Here is a 20,440-nt window from a genome sequence, read left to right on the forward strand (position 1 = left end):
CCATAAATCTCCACTTTGGTCTTCCTCTAGACCTCCTGCCTGGTAGTTCAAACCTCAGCATCCTTCTACCTATATATTTACCATCTCTCCTCTCACAAAAGACCTGATCTCTATTAATACAAAATGTTTATTTGCTTTCAGGACAAAATTAGTTCTTAGGCACAGTTACGGCATGTTGTTGGAGACACACATATACAGTATACATCTTAAATTCGGCTTGTCTTATAGTCAACCAACTAGATGTCCTATTATGCTAGATAGTTTCTGTTGCATAACATAATTTATGTTACATTTATGTAGCACTTTGGTCTTAAGGATCGCCGTTATGTTTCACGGTGTACTACTGAACTGTATATGTTGAAATAACAATAAAAGTCTACTTTCCTTGATTTCAACTGCTTATAGAATTTTGACAGCCGAATAAACCATAACAATTTGACCTGCCACGCCCAAATCTCAAACTATTTATTTTGGTTAAGGCATGTGCGAAACTCAGTGTAGCTGTCACTTACACAACACAAATACATATCGTCATATCATAAGGTATCGTCACTTTCTCTTTTTAAAAGCTCAATATTCGATATAGCTTCCCCCTAATTCTCAGTGCGTTTGGGCCTTTCGGAAGCAGAAGGCTTCATGCGTTGGTGGTATAGTGGTTAGCATAGCTGCCTTCCAAGCAGTTGACCCGGGTTCGATTCCCGGCCAACGCAGTTGTATCTTTTTCGCTCCCAAAAAAAGTAAGACAATATTTGGGTGGTCTTTTTTTGTTTCATTAAATACCGACAGCGGTTTATTAAGGATTATTAACAATATTCTAATTATTAGTGGTTTGAGTAATGTCATTTGCAGGATTTTTAAAAGAAAACAAAAAGTGCCCTGTTTTAATTGTTCTATTCAGGTGTGCAATATCTTCACAGGAAAATTTGTCATATTTAGTAGTGAGTAAATTTACTGTGGTTTCATATAAATCATTCAGATGTTTTTTCCCCCCTTTTAGAATAATAATTCTAATAATTTCAGAAATTGTGAAAAATGCACGTTAAATAATAAATGTGCTAAAACAAAATTTAGTAGTTGAGTAGTTTCAAATGTCCATAAACTTTTGGCCACTCATTGTACAATATTATGTGTTGAAATTTGAAAAATTGTAAAAAAAAAAATTATTTAATTTCATTCAATTTTATTTGTATAGTGCTTTTAGCAATGAAAACCGTCACACAGCAGCTTAAGGCATAGATATATAAAGAATAGTTTTATCAGTTTCTTTCAGCTTCTCCTGGCAAGGGTTCACCACAGCGGACCATATTTTTCTGCATTCAAAAATTTTATGTCTGGGCCATGCAAGGACATTTGCTTTTCCCCCTTCAACCACTGTGGTCGGTTTTGCTGTGTGGTCATCCCATTTTTTTCTGACATGTTGGTGTTATATCTTTCACTTGGATGTTAAACATTGCACTGAGAATAAACAGTTGGATAACAAAAAACTGTCTGTCTTCATTTCAACAACAAAATGTGATTATTTGAAAGGGGGGGGGGGGAATTCTTTTTAATACCCACTGTAAAAATCACCTCTGTAACTGTGTACTATATAGTATAAAGTACAGCTGGACTTTAAATTGTGTTTTAGTTAACATAAAGTCTGAATCTTTCAGTGATGGACACTTAGGTACAAAACTGTTGGTGGCAATTTCTGTCCTAAAACTATCAGAGCGACTGTAGTCCTAAGCCATCATAGCAAAACTGTTCGTGTCAATGCAGTCCTAAAATATCTTCCCGATTTTTAAGTGTTACTATTTTTGGTAGCAACATGCTTCAAATAGACCATATACAGTGGGGCCAGTCTCAGCCCTGGTCTCTATGTGGTTTCTATGTGATGTGAGCTCCAACCAGAAGTGGAGCATGACGATAATTAGACAGGTCTGAAGGGTAGAAGGGCTCAGGATACCATGTAGGAGTTCCCTGTGTGCCTGGACACACATATATAGAGAGAAAGAAAGATAAACGGATAGAATTTACATATCACACTATATCACATTATACACCATCAAACATGTTGAATCCAATGACCCATTTAATCTTACGTCAGGAAAACCTCTCAATATTATTTTTCTGAAGATATTTAAAATGTTTAGATAATAGGCATGTAAAACCACTTCTAGACTATTTATTGGCACAGTAAGGATTTTTTTCCTGTACCTTTCCCCACTAGAACACATTAAATAGACATTACAGTACTTAGCAAAAAGGTCTATGTGTTTTAAAATGTGTTTAACCCCCACCAAAAAAATAAATAAAACAACATTTTTAGAACCAAGGACCTGTTTCACATATTGCGGTAATGAATGTAAGCACTAATATATGTTGTATAGCACTCAACCTACATTTAAACATATTGTCCATATTTATGGAAAGAGATAATTCAGCAAGTAGGCCTATATATATTTAGCACCAGGAGCCAAACTTTGGACTGTGCACTTCTGACAGAGTTTACTCCCTCACACACACCTATACACTCTTCCCATTTCCTTCTCAGTGCTGCCTTTTGTATTATTTATTTATTTTTTTTGCTCTCACATAAGCTTAAAGGCATAATCATGGCACAATTAAGATAATTTCAGCACGAGAGCTGGTGGGTAGAGAACTAATTTTCACGCCTCCTAATCGAGGAGGCCTGTCAGATGAAGATAGAGAGATGATTTGAGGGAAATTGTCTTGCCTGAGCCTTTGGAGTGTGAAGCCCAGGTGGCTGCAGGTATCTGCTCGCCCGTGAGCAAATTTGGGTTTGATTTGCCACACTGGTGAGATGACTGGAATGGCAGAATTTCCTCTGTGCTTGTCTCTTGAGGGGGGATTTTTCAATTTATTATCAACTTTTACTTGCCTTCCACAGCTGCTGTGCTCCTGGATGAAAAAAAAAAAAAAAAACTAGACTTATCCTCACACTTACAACCTCCTTTCTCTCTGTCAACTTGAGCCTCATTCATATATCATTCAGATCGTGACAGGAAACCAAACAGAAAAAAGTGTGATCAAATGAGATCAGGAACTATCAGTATAAAGACCATAAAATGTTTCTTTTTTTTCTCTTTGTTGTTTTAAACATCTATCGCATTTCAAAGGCTTTAGTTCATCATATACAGTTCTTGTGAATAATCTAAATGAATGCATAAACAAGCAAATGAAAAAGATAGTTGTATCAATTTTAATATTATTATGATTAATATCAGAAAAAAATGTGGTCAAATAAATTTTATATCAGGAGCTGAGGTTATTTTTTTAATCAATTAAACATTGATCATCATTTAAGAAACAAATGTCTTAAAAGGGACATATTAGAGTAGGCAAATCAGTAATTCTAACTATACATTATAATTGGCTTATTCTAAATACTATAAAGTGTTCTGTAGTATTACTTCTATTCAAACACTAGATGGCACCACACCATCAATATGTTCTAATTCTTGGTGTTCATATAATCATTTATATGGCTTCTAGAGGCAGCCACAACTCAGTGTTCTTTATGGTGTAAATGTTGTTATTTAGTGTGTTTTAAATAATATTGTAGTGGTAGACAGTATGACCTTGAAACTCATGTATATTAAAGTAAAACTTAATTAATTAATGACATAATTGCTATATAAATATACAATAAGAAAGCAAGGTTACTGTGACAAATCCCTAATCCCCATATTTACATCAACAGTTAAACAGTATGATTATCTAAACATTTTATATGGATATAAAATCGGATAAAAATCTGATGTAGCAAACCAACCCAAGATTACCCTAAGAATAATCATATACATCAACCATCCTCATTTACTGAGTGGTCATCTTCGAGAATGCTCGAAGTCTGTCAGAAAGATCTCTCAATGTCTTTTCTTACATACCTTTATTATGAACAGTGCCTGCGTAATGTGCAGAGAATTTCATATTGTAATAATGCAAAGGGAAAACAGACAACAGGGTCAATGACGAGTGAAGCTGCAGTATCTCTTGAATCTGGCTGCATGAACAAAACTCAATCAAAAAAAAAGAGAAAACCTATTTAAGAAGTGAGTCACTCTTCAGGAGGTGAGTTTGCAAATACAAAGTTGTCTGACCGAGACATGGAAGAAGGCTTAATCATTTTAAATGCCACTGAAATTAAAATGCCCTGAACAATAATTATCCTTCGTGCTTGTTGCCCAGTTACACGCCACACGACTTGACCTAAGGTTAAGGAGGGCACACTGGTATGTGCTGGTAATCACAACAGAACCATGTTCCTACCATGTTCTCCCCCTCTTTTTAATTGATACTCTGAATTTCTTTCATCCCAGACCTCCTGGGTTTCACTTTTTTCCCCCAGAGTAAAACTTGACAGTGATATTTCAATCCAAGCACCTATGGTGTGTTAAATCTTTCACTTTCATGTATCCAGTTCCTGTCATTTTCTCACTTAAACACACACTCATAATGTTTCAGTCTTAAAAGTGTGTGTTAAGGACAGTTTCATAATAATCAAATAATGAATGGCCTGGATTTTGGATGTGCTTTCAAATGATTTCTTTCTTTCTTTCTTTCTTTCTTTCTTTCTTTCTTTTTTTTTATTTGTTATTGCTTACATCAAACTTGCAGGTGCATTTATGCAAAACTGTTTGCAAGATGAGAAGCAGTTTTTGAACACTAAATGCATAACTTTTATGCTCATATGTGAGTTGATTTAGTTCTTTCTCTCTTCTTTTGTGATGTGAGATAACAGGTTTTGTCTGTGAGCTGATGTTTTTCTGTCTATGTTTTGGCCTGGTGTGCTGTGCTTCACTGGGCTGTGACACAGAAGTATGATTCAAAGCCAAAGCGTGTGATGAAACTATAAACACGCCCTTGTCTTGCTCATTGTACCGTTTGCTTCCAGCTGTTTTTTTATTTTGTGTGTGTGTGTGTGTGTGAGGGAAAAAATTAAATAGCAGTACTGTGCATGATATTATGTAACTTCAGCACAGGCATACTTACAATATGTTTGATAGCTTACACCCACATCTATGCCTACTCAAATAACTACAATCAAAGTTTTAATTACGAGCAGATTAGAGAAGTTAGAGGTTATTTATAATCATGTGTTTTATCCTGAGCTGGATGTTTAGGATGCCATTCCATCACAGGGCACCATGCAGACACATATTCACACGCATAGCGTCATATAAAAGACAACATACATAGAAGCATGTCTTTTGACAATAGGAGGAAATGAGACAATCTGCAGTAAACCGGTATGTACATAAGAATTTTAGGATAAAATCAGGCACAAAGTGTTGCTTTGTTGCTCATGTAAAGATTTTATTTAAAAAAAAAAATGCATTTATAAATACATTAAAACCATAGACTAACACAAGCACTAATTTCTTGTGCCTGTTTAATAATTAATAATCTCTTAGGATCTATGCAGAATATTAATATTCTCAGCTTGTAGCCTCCCAGTAGTGCCTGGTCCTGTCACTGGAGTATAGTAGGCAGAATAACCTGCATGGCAGATATTAGGGCCAATGTCATACCCTTTACTTATGCTTTTCAGCTTGAATGACGAAAGAGTAGCCATTTTGGTCATGTTCACTCTCTCGCTCTGAGATAGGACATATAGCTTGTGATGGTCCACAGTCCTGCTCTAAGATCCATGGTAAACGGTTGTGAAATAGCTGGAGAAAAGGGGATTTGGGGAGATGGACCAGCACAATGACGTTGTCTCGAATACAGCCCCTCAAGTCGCCTGACTTTGGTCAAAAGCCCTTCAGTATTTCCTGTCAAACTGAGCAATTTTTTTCTTTACTTCTCCTTAAGTGTCTAGACAGTGCTTTTCTTGCTCCGTTGGTTCCCTTGGACAGAGACCAAATCTCCACTCTTGGATGTGATAAGAGCCGTTTTATCGGTTGAGGCGAGTGTCACTCAGGTGGGATATGTGGGGATGTGAGGGCCCCTCCTCTCTCTTCTTGATGGGAGAGTAACCTTGACCAAAGCTCACAGACACTGTACACTGCACGCTGTATATGACACATCAGCGCATTACCAAAACACAAAGCTGTGGGTCAGCAATTGGTTGAAGAATGTTAGCATTAACACCTCAACACTTAGATTCTTTTTAGAAAAAAAGGAATGAAACAATAGCAGAAATTATTATCTTATAATTTTCTATTATAATAAACTAAACTCATATTACCGTTTGAGGAGAAATATTTGTATGGTATTTGTGATCTGAAACTAAATGCTCCCTATAATAAATAAACCAATAAAACTGTTTTTTATTTGCCATTATTAGTTTTTTTTTTGCTTCTTTCTAGAAATACTGTACATACACATACATAGTCACAGTTATCTGCTTACAGAAAAAGACAATTTCAATTTTTAAATGGTTGCATTTTAGCCTGTAGACAGTGTTACAAATCATCTCTTGGTAATCCCAATTATAGAGTTCATATTAGCAAAAACAATATTGTTGCATTTAGCCTATGTTTTTAACCATCCAATCCAAGCTGGTTAGCACTGCTCTGGCTCCAGCCACTTGTCCTTCTTGCTGGTTCCGACCTTAAATTTTTTATTAGCTTTTTGTAAAAATCCAACCCTTCTCAAAACTTAATGTTAAAATAACCAGTAGTAGTTGTTAATCTTGGGTTTAGAACACTTTGGTCGGTTTGAATAGTTGTGTATTAAAAATCGGTTTGTGTTACGATATTGGTTCCTAAAAGCTTGGTTTTTATTTGGATAGTTAGTGTTATTCTTCTGTACAGTTTGCAAGAAAAAAAAAACAGTATCTGACTTCCACACAGAAAAGTTTTCTTTGCTGTGCAAAATAGCTCAGCAAACATTGTGTGATAGTCACAAAGCCACTCTCTTTCCTCTTCACCGTTACAATGAAGTACACCAGAGATAGAGGTTATCCATTGAGGTCTGACAGCACCTATATTCCCTTGGTACAGGGCACTAGGGTAATGCATCGCACATTCACACCATTCACAGCTTTATGTCTATCTTCACGGAATATTGTCTGTCTTGAAAAAGTCTTAGGTCCCTGAAGTAAAAATCAATCCACGAATTGTGCAGTGTGTTTCTTGTTTGGAGTCTATTGTGACTTTATTCCCAAGCCGGGTAACACAAGAATGGCCCCTTTCTTCTGGGCATAGTGGATCCACAATATTGACGACTGGTCCTTAATTCGTTTCTATGCTAGCAAACTCTCCAGCTCCAAGTAATTCAGGCTCCTTTCTTTCCACTCTGAATGGAGCACTAGCGTTTTGAAGCAGACGGGGATTTAATAGATGTGGATGATTTATTCAATGGAAAGCAACAGGACTTTGGTATGAGATGCATGGCACTATTCTTTCTTGAAGGACACACGCTCGTTTTCAGGCTGCACTACAAGAGCAGATTCCATATTGGATTTGATATATTCAATTTTCTTTTGTTTTCTTGTGCTTGTCTCATGATGGCACACAAACTGAACTGATAGGTTTTACCTAGGACATTTTATCTGAGAAATAAAAAGAGACCAACATGTCATTTATATTGCACAACTGTGTTATGTTTCCATGCCTGGAGTTCTGTCTATTTCTGAATTCAGAAATAGCTGAGGTTTTTTTGAGTGTCAGGAGAAACTGTCAGACTTCGTCCTGGATTAGGAGCTGCATCCAGCAGACATGTGTCCTTTTTGGTAGATTTTTTTTTTTTATCAGGATGAAATATAATTTTTATCTCAGTTCATTCAGAATGACAGTTCTTCAAAATCACTGCACACCAAGGGATATTCATTACTTTTTGTAGACCTGCCTGGGTAACCCGTCAAGTTTTTCATCTCCTTCCATCTCTCATCTATTTCACTCTCCCAGAAAGTCCATTTTTTTCCTGGCAATTTTCCCTGCTTTACTTTGCTATGACCTTCCACTGTAAATTGCTTGGCTTGTGTTATTCACAGTTTGAGATTTACCTGGAACAGTATTTCTTCTGTAGATTTCCTGCACTCTTAGGTGCCCAATAACTCGTACTGATAAAGCCAGTACATTTGCCCTGGCTCACTTATTTTTGCTCTCTACAGGCTCACAGATTTGGGCTCAGTGAGGATTTGTTAAGGTTTATTGTAAATAGCATAATCAAATTTGCGATCTAATGCATTGGTAGGGCAGGCTGACAAGATGAAAGGAACAGATATTTGTAACTATTAACGACTGTTAGCCCTTTACAGATGGTGTTAGATATAATTGAATAACTTTGAATTTCACATAATTTATTATTTTTCAAATAGTTTAAAAACTGTTAAATGTAATAATGTATTGAGTTATATTGATTGGGTTACTATGTCTACATATGATCGGCTGTCATTGTTTTTAATAATTTTTAACCTGGGCCCTTTAAAGAGCCTTATTGAATCCCAGCTGAATAGGACGAGCATTAAGTTGATCATTCTAGGCTGAACCTTCTGTCTCTTCTCAACTCACTCAGGAAATGGACACCCATTCTCTTGTTTTTACCCCAGCACAACAGAGACAAAAGCTGCTGCTCTTAATTTGCAGGTAAGCCTTTCTGCACTGTTACTGCAGCCCACATTTAACTGACAGAGTGACTTGTAGCTTTTGCCAGGGCTCATTTTGGGGACATAATGGCGTCTGGCTCTCTCTCCGAGCCCATTGTCGAGAACAGGGAGACGTCGCGATCATTTAGAGAAAACCCCTAAAAATGTCCCAGAGGGCTTTAATCTTTCTTCATTATTTCTCCATTATGGATAAATGCTCTCAGAAGGCCTCTCTCCGGTTATAAATGAAACACTTTGACTCTTTCTCCATTTCTCATTCTCCCGCCTGTGCACCTTTCACCCTCTGCTTTCATCTTTTACACTGGCATGAGTGCGTCGAAGGGCCGGCCATGTGTATTCCACTTGCAGATAAAAGGATAATTGAGTTGATAAACACAGGGGTCACGGTGAGTTAAGTGTTATGGGAGTGGAGAAGAGCTTTGTTTTGCAAAAAGGGATGCACTGTACCACATTACACTACACATTTTTAGTATGTTACTTAATGTGAGCTGTTTGCTGATGGCTTCCTGACAGGAAACACAACCATTTGGATCAATAGACCAATAAGACAGGGTTACTTATTACCTATAAACGCTCACCAGCCACTTTAATAGAAACACCTGTACACTTGCTCATTCATGCTATTATCCAGTCGGCCAGCCATGTGGCAGCAGCAGCACAATGCATACAATCATGCAGCTACAGCTATCAGGATTGGTAGAATGAAATCTCAGTTACTTTGACCCTTTTATGATTGTTGGTTCCACTACAATATGTAATTTGTTAAAGATTGACACGAGGGCGAGTGAAAAATTTACTGTACTCTGGGTGTGGAATTTATTTTAATAAAAATTTTTAAAGGACAAATACATAATTTTTTTCGACAAAATCTCCTTGCTTTTCAATATTTTTTTTTCCATTTCCTAACAAGCTTTCGTATTCCATCATTAAAAAAATGTTTTAAGCTGAGCTGTAAGCCACAAATGCACCATTGTCTTCATTTCTTCATCAGAAGTGAATCTTTGTCCTCGTTGGAATTTTGTCCTGCTGCTTTCAGGCGACCACCAGGTGAAAGTCCGAGCGAGATCAGGACTATGATGTGGATGCTTCAACACCTCAGTACGAAGTTTTTGCAGAGTCAACAGTGTGGTCAGAATTGAGCGGGCGTGCATTATCATGCAAGATCACAATGCATTTAGATAGCAGTCCTCTGTGCTGATTTTCCCAGCTGATGATTGATTTTTTTACTTTTTCTTGTATGGCGAATCAGTGAATCAGTGAATTAATTTAAATACTTTTATTTTAATGCAAAATGTTATTTTAAATTTACATTCAACTAAAAACAATTACTCCAAATTCATAGAATCACTTACACACACACACACATATATATATATATATATATATATATATAGTGATGTCGGTCTTTCGGCTGCTCCCGGCAAGGGGTCGCCACAGCGGAATACTCAGTCCGCACTACAACTTGGCACAGGTTTTACGCCCTTCCTGACGCAACCCCCCAATTTTATCCGGGCTTGGGACCGGCACAGCATCCAGTGGCTGGGGTTCGGGCACTGCCTGGGAATCGAACCCTGGGCTTCTGCAAGGCAGGCAAAACACCTACCACTGAGTGCAACAAACTTTTATGCTTTCTACAAGTTCTGTACATTTCAAAGACAACTGCAGATACATTTGTGTAGATTTTAAATTATTTACATTTTTGGAATAAATTATTTAGGAGAAACTGGCACTATGGATTTGTCATTTTTCCTTATGGCTGTAACATGTCTGAATAATTTCTTCATAAACTCACTCACAAATTCTCTAAACTGCCTGTTTGGTTTTAATTTTTTTTTAATTACATACTTTTTTGTGGCTCAGTACTGGACTTAACTGTTTAATTTCCAAGAATCTAAGCGGCATGATTCACTTTCAGTATAATTTGATAGCAATCCTAGGAATTAAGCTCGCCCCCACCCCCACCCCCACCCCCGTGGTAAGTATGGGGTATAAACAGGCATTTCCTTAAAAATATCCCACTCACTCACCGTCTATACCACTTTATCCTGTATATAGGGCTGTGGGGGTCAATTAGCCTAATCTGCAGGCAATCTATGGGCTGAGGGAGAAAACAGGAGCACCCAGAAGATACCCACCAAGCATGTGGGGAACATGCAAACTCCATGCACACAGACCCAAGGTGGGAATTGAACCAAGACCTTAAAGGGGCAAGGCAACAGTGCTAACCACTAATGACTTACAAATAAATGTGAGCTGCATTTCTCTCTTATATAAGTCAGAAGCATCTACTTTAAAAAAACAAAACAAAAACAAGCAGGAGACAAATTCATGACAGGAAAGTGCAGACATGAAATTTTTCAATTTTATTACATTTTATTTTATTTATTTAATTTTAAATAAACATTTCCTTAAATTTACACATTCAGCTGAAACATTTCCCTCAGGAAACACCACCTTACATTATATGAAATTGCAAAAAAAATCCAGGTTAGCAGTTGTTTACTACTCGGGAATGCTGGGAAAACACACGATCCATTAGAATGCGTCTAATTTTGTCACGTGATTTAGTAGTCACTAATGATCCGGCCAATGGCATGTTTTAGCAGCGCAGCACTCATTCTCTACCACAGATAGTTTGTTTTGAGTATCAGGATAAAACGAAAGCCAGAAATTTAAGAGAAAGGCAAGAAATTTAACTGGACTGAGTAAAGCTTTCAAAATTCGATAATATTTTACACCTGGGATGTCAGGTAGGTTGGCTGTCCTCACAACAAACACCTGCTGCATGGGAAGTCAACTATACAGTAATTAGCAATGACTAGTGGATTATTTATAATTAATTAGCTAACTGCTGCAGTTAATGGTAAAGGAATTGGTATTTTTTGTAGAGTATTTATCGCTTGTTTAGGACCAGGACTAGTACAGGACAGCTATATTTGCTAATAGTATTTTTGCTAACTTGCTAGTTAAGTCATTTTAGGTTATTTGATGTGGTTGTTTTATTAGAAATTTAATTTGTGATAGATCAATTAACTTTATTTTTCCTTTGGGATGAAAGTGTATCTATCTATCTATCTATCTATCTATCTATCTATCTATCTATCTATCTAATCACGTTAAAAGTAGTAATGTTGCATTAGTGCTGGGAATGTAAAATGGCATTATTTGGGTGTGTGTGACTTGCTGCTTAGTAGCTGTACTTGTTTTTTGCTTTGCTGTGTGTTGATACATGTTAAAATATATATAGTCTAATTGTGTAAAAAAAAATATTAAATTATTTTATTAAAAACAACAATTTTAAATTATTAAATATTTTATAAATTAACATCATGGGCACAGAATTATTTTAAACAACAGTTGGTGAACATCTCCTCCAACCTCAACCACTCCATAATTCAGAAACGCCGCCTTAACTGCACCAATACATTCGTCTAACAAAAAAACGATGACCATTAACAGTGGAACAGATGCTTGGTAGACTACATTCTGAGTTTCCTCTTGACCAACAACATTTACAGTATTTGTTAAACAGTGCTATTTAGAGTGACATCAAAAAGTGCTTCTCACACTCTAATTTTTCATTGGACCGCCAGTGGCTTCATTATGGTAGACATTTATTCTTGCTTACTTTCGACATCATTATGCAATGCTATGACATTTATTTTCCTCCAGAGTTGCATAAATTTTTGCCTAGAACTTTCCTATATTTCTTGCCAGTGATCTCTGGGTCTGTTATTTATGGTTCCAAATATTCCAATATTTTTACTTATACATTTTTAAGGTATTATTTAGTATACAACAAATTTAAGAAAAAGTAAAAGTGATTATTTATTTCATTGTGAACTGGCTACAGTTAAAGTGTAATGGTCGAAGGTCGAAATCACCTAAGCGTTGACAATGGCATGGCATTTATTTCTATCTAGAGTTGCATTATTGTTTGGCTGGGATCTTTTATGGATCATGAGAGAGTCAAACCATTCCTTAAAGTTGTCATCCCGAAAACAATCCTTTCCAGTTCATGTGTGAAAATGATGTTCTTAGAAAAACATTTTAACATTTGGGGCCCCACAAATCTTGGCATTGTTATCTCGGAATATGTATGGTGTAACCTGGTCAGTCAGTACCTTCAGGTCATCAGCCGATTTTTTTTTATTTTTTATTTCCTAATGTTGCTGAATTTTTGCCAGCTGTTTAGTTGCAATCCTGTGAGTTCTAATTGCGTTTTGTGTTCTGAAATGCTTTTTCTTTCACTATTAAGTGTAGATTTGGTTTCTATTGATCTTTTCACGAAGCAACTTCACCAAATATTTAAGTGATATCCGATAATGCTCATTCCTGATTTTTAAAATGTATTTATTTATTTTTAAACACATTCTCCTACAAAGTTGAGGGTTCAGCATTATTCTTTTAGTTTTTAGTAAAGCATTGGTCAGTTTCTTTACACATTTCCAGTAGTTTTAGCAATCTCTTCTCATGGATTCTTTGCTTGAGGCAGGCCAAAACTTGACCCTTATGATACATGGTAACATCTTTAACATGATCATGGAACACATCTACACTACTCACTATGTGAGGGTTAACGTATTAACCACTATAGTAATTATTCGGTTAAAGACACAAGTATTTGCTGTTTTATATCTAAATGACAACATCTTTTTTTCCCAGGTGGTGTATTACATTACCAGTCCTGCCATAAATTCTGTATGAGCTCCACCTAGTACATTATTAAAGTATGCTAACACTAACTGTCACTCAAATATATCATAAGAGCGTCATTTTCCCCCATGTAAAATAGGATCTAATTCATATAATGAATACTGAAATATTTGTACTGGTATTTTGATCAGACTTTAAATTTGTCTTATGGCCTTGCCTATTAAATAAACTTGCTTATTGCTCTGCTGTTATATTATATTTTTGATTTTGTGAATTAGTAGAACTTGTCATATATATTTTGTATAATATATATATTATATAATATACACTTTCTTCAGGCTTGGAAAAAATGTTGTACTGTATTAAATGGCTGTCATTCTACTTGAATTTCATGAATTCTTTTTTCTCTTTTTTAAACTATTTTCAGCTTATCATGTTTAGAATAAATGAGCTGTTTTATATTTAAATTAAGTATTTAGTATACAAATCACAGAGTTAATTGACAAATCACGGTCACATAACAGCATCAATGATGCAATGGTGCAAGTACTGACATCTTTGGAGGAAACCTAATACTACACATTAGTGCCATAATTCAATTAAAGTATTAAAAAAGGGCATAGATAACAACTGTAGAAGTGTTCCTATACATTTTAGGTTTCCTCTGTGAGTGTATGTGTGTGTATGTATGTGTGTACATATATATTATTTTTATTTATTTATTTTTTCAAAAAACATATAGGAGTTTCAGGATTTGTTAGAAAAGTAGAAAAAGGTGGACCAGATAACCCTTACACCATGCATAGGGCACGTGAGCGGTAGTGTGTCTGTGGAAGCAAGCATTCATGCATTCTTGCAACACTTCCACATTCTGCAGAACCCCATAGCCATCTTTCAAACCATATTGTAGTACAATTCTGAACAGCATGGCATTTATAAAGAAATGAACTGTAGTGAAAGAATTCATATTTTAATGCCAACGCCATCCACAGTTGAAACCTTTATGTTCGCTTATGACTAAAGGATAATCAGGTCCTTTTTTGACATCCTGTGAGTCATGCTGTCTGTATCCTAATCCTGTTTTCTCTCATTCTCTGCTTGGCTAGATGAGGACTGGGGATGAACACACTGTGAGAGCGTTCTGTCCATTCCTTCGTGACTGATTATATTGGGGTCTGAGGAGCAGAACAGTGCCCATTCTTGCTTAGCGCTTAGTCCACACAGAGCTGAAAGAAGGTGAGAGAAGGGAGGGAAAATGTATGTGTATTTCAAATATCTTGATGGAACTCCCTCTTTTTTTTTTTTCTTGCACCAGTGCGTATTTATCCATGATGGTGGCCAGCTGTTCCGGTTTGATAAATTCACAATAGGGGCTATTTGAATTAACAGGAGGCCTGTTCACTCAAGAGCAGCGTTCACTGCTAGACCTGAGTGCATTTCATACACTGATTTAATAGAGTTTCGTCTATTCTGATGCAGTATAAGAACACACAGCACGTCAGAGTCCAATAACAAAGCCACATCTAGATTTTTTTATTTATTTATTTTTACTTTGCTTTGTTACATGATTTGTGTCACACATTTATGATTATTGAAATGTTTGACTGCTCAGGTCAAAACAATTACAAGGTCTACTCAAAAACAGCAGGATCTTATGTTACCTGTGGATAAAGGAGTTTACGAAATTATCTGGAACACACAATCTCCACTTGTATCCTCAATATGGTCTGACTCGGTAAACCAGTAATAACAGCACCCATGAATCTTGATGTTGACTTAAATATTGCAAAAGACTTTGTAAATGACACAGAAGGTCCTGGCTTTACATTCAGTCTTTGATACACAATATGCTTGTAGAGCTTAAGTCAGCGCTAGCTTTCGCATCTACACGGTGAATAAGATATAGTTGACAGAGAAGAGCGCTTGTTCTGGAAGATCCTGGTTCTTCTGGGTGTGAGAATTTTTTTGCTTGGTTCAGCAATATTATCTTACTCAGCCCAACAATGCCAGGCCGAATGCTGTTTATTTATCTGTCAGAAACATGAGCATGGAAGCCAGTCCCAAGAAACACGAATGAAAGCCCTTTTTATTCACAAAAAATGCAGAATAACACAAATAAAGCCAAGCTTATCTGGAAAAAAGAAGGTACATGTGAATTAAATGGGAGATAACTATGATTTAAGGGGAAAATAGTGAAGATTTGAGTCTAGGGAGTGTGTGTGGTTGAGAGAAACAGAGAGAGAGAGAGAGAGAGAGGAAATTTGGATTAAGCATGTGTTAGAAAAAAAAATCTAGCTAAATTCTCAGGTTCTAATCTCTTGCTCGGAGCAGCGCACTGCTAAGCCCTGGTTTGGATGACAGGTCCCCCACCTGGACAAGCATGGACAATGTCTCTGCGATGTCTCGTTTCTGTGTGAACAGTGTGTCACAGACGGCTAATCACGTCCGGAACCAAAGGCATCTACCCTATCTGCCTCTACATTTGCTGGGGAATCTTTAAAAAGGCTAAACCACACTTTCATGCTTGTCTTTTATTCGTGGTAAGTGCTTATCGAGAGCGAGCTGTTGCCGCTGCCCCGTGTTCCCTCCCACAAGCAAGGAGAATGCTTGACGTAAGTACCAGCCAATCTGGGTAAATGTGAATCTCTCCTTCCTGTCACTGTTGGCATATTATGTCCCTGAGGGAACATTCTTTTCATAATATCATAAGCTGCTTAGTGGTGTGCTTCTATTTAAGGCATACATATTATTAGCTATAAGTAAATCATATTTCAACTGTTCACTGCAATCAGTGTTTTTTGGATTGTTGTATTTTGTATAAGAAGGTGCTAATAACTCGGAGGCACTTAGACTGGGCAGACTAATCCATTTGTATGATAAAAACTTGACATAAGTGGGTGCCAGATCACAGGACAAGGTGCTTCTGAGGGTTAGACCTACACACCAGTCCTTCCTTTCTTTTTTTCCCCCTGTTTTCTTTTTGATTCTCAGAATCCTGGTAGCACATTGAAGAATCAGACATTAATCTCCTTAAACACCTCATGAATGCTTGACTACTCAGTAGCCACTAAGTGTTGTATCCAGTAAGATTTCCCAATCATCCTTTTCTTTTGCTAAGTGGAAATGAGAGTGCAGCAAATTACAAATTTCCCGAGATTTTTTATTAGTTTCATGTTGTTTGGTAGAAAACAGCTAGTTTTGTGAAGAATTGGCGTCTACTGTACTGTGTCTTTAACTCATTCGGCATATAAATTATATAAATATAAAAAATTTAGTTGATATTTAATTATATCATATTTCTTTTATTTTTTTGTACAGTGCTGTTACAAATGTTTGGTTAAAATTATCATATTTCTTCGCCAGCGTTCTAGCTAATGTCCTATAGATACTTCTTCTAATCAGTAAGTATTTCTAATCAGTCAGACTTATACCAGCGCTCTCCGACGCCTTTGGGTAAATGGCAGCCAGGCCCACACCCTCGCTAGTTTAAATGTTTTATTAATATTTATTACAGGATTTAAGTGCTAATGTGAGCACACCTGCTGCAACTTGGTATTGGTGTTCTAGCATTGCACCTGTGGCACTGCATAAATATAAGCTCTGTAGTTGTGTGTAATGAGACAACAGTATTCCGTCTTTAAGTAGAACTAGTCAAGAAAATATCAACAGATTTACTGAAACGTGTTGCCGCGAGGTTGTTTTGTTTAAAATTGTGGATTTTAGCTAGCTTCCAGCATTCAGTGCAACGCACTACCCACATTTTTATGGCTAATTAATACAGCATATTGCTTTAATAATAATTGCTTTATAATTTTTTTATTTTATTTTTTTATTAGGTGTGTTCAAGGGGTAGCAACTTAAACATTATTTTCTAGGAGTGGTCTATAACCAGATTTTACAGAAACCTCACTTTATCTATCTGAGCTACTGTGTCAGTACTTCTGATTAATTTAGTTGTAAAAGAAAAGCTGTGATTTAAATGCCTACATGGCCTTTAGTTTAAATCTAAGACTATAAGGTATCTTGCAGATTAGAAATCCCAAAGTATATTGGGTTCCTATTTTGCTATGTAAAAGCTACACAAGGGGTTGGAACTTCCACATCAAGCATTTTTCACTGACTAGTTTTGTGTTGGGGTTCATATTCCTGCAAAGTCTGCACAGGTACAAGCAAATATGTTCCAGCTTGAGTTTCTAAGCACTGGGTTTAAAGTGTCTGTGGATTGGTTACATGGATTAAACTTTCATTTTTATATTATTATGAACCAGTGCATAGCTTCAGTGCTGTAGTTCTAGTTTCGAAAGCAGCTTTCTAGTAGTCCTCCCCAGGCCATCTTCTGTCAATTTTGAATCCCACAATACTTTGGAAATAGAATATGCAGCCAGCTTGTCATTGAAATAACATCTATTGCAAATGTATGAAATACATTTCTACATCCTTAAATTTAGCTACACCCTTTAAAAAAGTCTTGAGTTCAACTTTAATTTTTAATGTTGTGTGCAGTGAGAGAAGAGAGAAGTTATGTAAAAAAAAAAAAGAACAAAATATATAATTGTCTGTCTGTCCATTCACTCACTCATCGTCTATAATGCTTTATCCTGTATACAGTGTTGGACGGGGCCTGGAGCCTATCTCAGGAGACTTAAGGCACGAGGCAGGGTACACCATAGATGTGGTGCCAATTCATCGCAGCCCTCCATCAAGTATATGTGTGTATATGTATATTGAATGCACAGGACCAGTCCAGGTCTCTCTCTCTTTACATACACACATATAGATGCTTATATTTATGTTAACTGTATATTTTCCTATTTGATAATGCTATTTATGGTAAGATTTACCTGAACACTAAAGGCTGCAACCAGGATTCCAGGATTCTCAGTGCTTTTGTAAAATAATCTGGATATATGCATCTGCCAAATCCCACAAAGATAATGGCGTGTGTGCGCGTCCTGTTTATTTTTTATTTTTTTTACTTTTTAATACCAAAACCTCATATGCAACTCCTGAAACATAATGACTTTGAAATCACAGTATATATTTTCATGAAACACTTACCCATCATCTTTAGCATTTTATTGACTTCAATTCATTAACTGTATTCCACAAACTCCTGATATAGCTGATCTGTATTTCCGATAGTGATCACTATTTGAAGTGTGTCCATGTCTCCACCAGGGGGTGCTGGATTACAGTGTTAAGGGCCTAGGTTCTCCAAGTCTCACAGACTGCCTCAGTAGTGAAGATCTGTTCCTCTAAGCCTCTTGCTGACAGCAACACAGTACTCTTATTTAAAGCAATTTCAAACATGTCTTGTTTGACAAGTTTTAAATCCTACTTAACACTTCATAACAGCTGTGAGTTTACTGTCAGAATTAAAGGGAGAAATTCTCAGGGGGGGAGAAATTATCACTTTCATTTTGTTCTGCAAAAGGGACATGGCAGGGGTGTTTACCCAGGGATGAATACATTATTACCCATTTGCAACACAATGCCTTTCAGCAGCATGAAAAGGGCTGCTGGAAAAGTTTACCTTATATTTTAATTGCTGACTTTGTGGAGAATGGAATAAAGACTGCACACTAGGTCTTGTGCGGCAAAGCAGACGCCTCCGGAGAACAGACGCTTCAGATGGATTTAAAGTGAAACTACAGAAACACTGTTGCTAATTGATGTAAACCTGCATGCGTATTATGGTGGTCCAGTTCTCCCTGCTTTGTGGATGGAACAAAAAAATATGAAGGAGCCGTGTGTCCTTTTGTATACCTGGAAATAGTAGCCTTTCTAAAAAAAAAAAAACACGCACAGAATTCATGGAATTTAAAGAGAGGTCTTGATATTTATGCAGGAGCAAAAAGAATATCCTAAAAGGTTCACTGCATTTCTCTGGATGTTTGTTTTAAATCAAATGAGTTCTTTCCAATAAAGATGCCATTTTATAGTTATATAAACAGTTGAATATTGGGAAAACAAAACAGGAAAACAAAATTTGAAATAAGTAAAAAATACTTAGCTATGTATGATTGTCTCCTGCCTCCATTTCTTGGTGTTACACACTGATTTCTTCCTCATCCTCTATTTTTTTTTATCTGCTCCAAGAAGCAAAAACAAATCACCAAATGTAACAATCTTCTCCCTGTCCTGCTCGCTCCAGCATGTGAGGAGGTGCACAGATAAGAAGCACACTACGTGTTGGTGCTGTGTGAAAGACACTCGTTATCTGCGCCTGCCCCCGACTCCTGCTTAGTCTAGTCAGCCCCAGAAATATGTGGGGAAATCAGATAGGGCAAAATCAGCCCATCTCAACATCAGTGCAAGCGCATGCCTTGCCACTGATGTTTACCCAGAAATATGTCAATATTGCGCGCTCAGGCCGGATCCTGCATGCGGACAGCACCTCCACTGGTGACCTCACGATGTAGAGAGACAGGGCTGAGCGGAAGGGGCATTGAAAAGCATAAGAACTGCAATGTGACCTGTTCTCCGGCAGATGCCACATAAACGTGGACTCAGGAATGTTTGCACTTTCATGCTATGTTATGTAGCAGCAGTACAATCCATAAAACCATGCTGATACAGGTCCTGATCTTCAGTTAATTTTCATATCACACATCAGGTTGGTGAAGAAATGTGCGTAAAGTATTTTAGAATATGCTGATCATCTGAGATTTTTATGCATTGTAGTCTCTGAAATTTACACAGTGTGTGGTGTATAGCATTTCTGTGGGTGGTATCACTTTGTTCCTAAAAGGGGTTAGGGGAGAATGGATGGACTGTTTTAATTCAAAAGGAAGATATTCAATTTATAATTCAATTTAATTTATATAGTGCTTTTAACAATGGTCATTGTCTTAAAGCAGCTTCACAAACATGAAAATTTTTTTTTTTTTTTTTTAGAAAAGAACATTTTTGGAAGTGTGAGAAAAATGTGTCTAGATAATAATGAAATGAATAAATGAATGAAATGTCTCTGATGAGCAAGCCAAGGGTGACGGCGGCAGTGGCAAGGAAAAACTCCCTGAGACGGCAATAGGAAGAAACCCTTGAGAGGAACCAGACTCAACAGGGAACCCATCCTCATTTGGGTGATATTAATAATAGAAATTATATAACATTATGTGTGTTGTGCAGCTGAAAGTTCAATATAACAGAAGTTCTTTAAATTAACATGAAGTCCAGTTCAGCATAGGGATGAGTCAGCAGGTGCAAAGGGCAGATGGGGTCTGG

At 36.8% G+C, this 20,440-nt stretch overlaps 1 long non-coding RNA gene and 1 other non-coding gene across 2 annotated transcripts; both read left to right on the top strand.

The window, feature by feature from the left end:
- The first annotated feature begins 638 nt into the window (after positions 1-638).
- On the top strand, positions 639-710 carry trnag-ucc (transfer RNA glycine (anticodon UCC)). The gene has a single exon. It is a non-coding gene; the product is annotated as a tRNA-Gly (tRNA).
- A 10,451-nt stretch (positions 711-11,161) lies between these two features.
- Positions 11,162-18,188, top strand: LOC128526121 (uncharacterized). The gene is made up of 3 exons (XR_008360770.1): positions 11,162-11,307; positions 14,320-14,449; positions 17,822-18,188. It is a non-coding gene; the product is annotated as an uncharacterized LOC128526121 (long non-coding RNA).
- The last annotated feature ends 2,252 nt before the right edge of the window (positions 18,189-20,440 follow it).

Source organism: Clarias gariepinus, chromosome 6 (genome assembly GCF_024256425.1).
Source record: "Clarias gariepinus isolate MV-2021 ecotype Netherlands chromosome 6, CGAR_prim_01v2, whole genome shotgun sequence".
NCBI lineage: Eukaryota > Metazoa > Chordata > Actinopteri > Siluriformes > Clariidae > Clarias > Clarias gariepinus.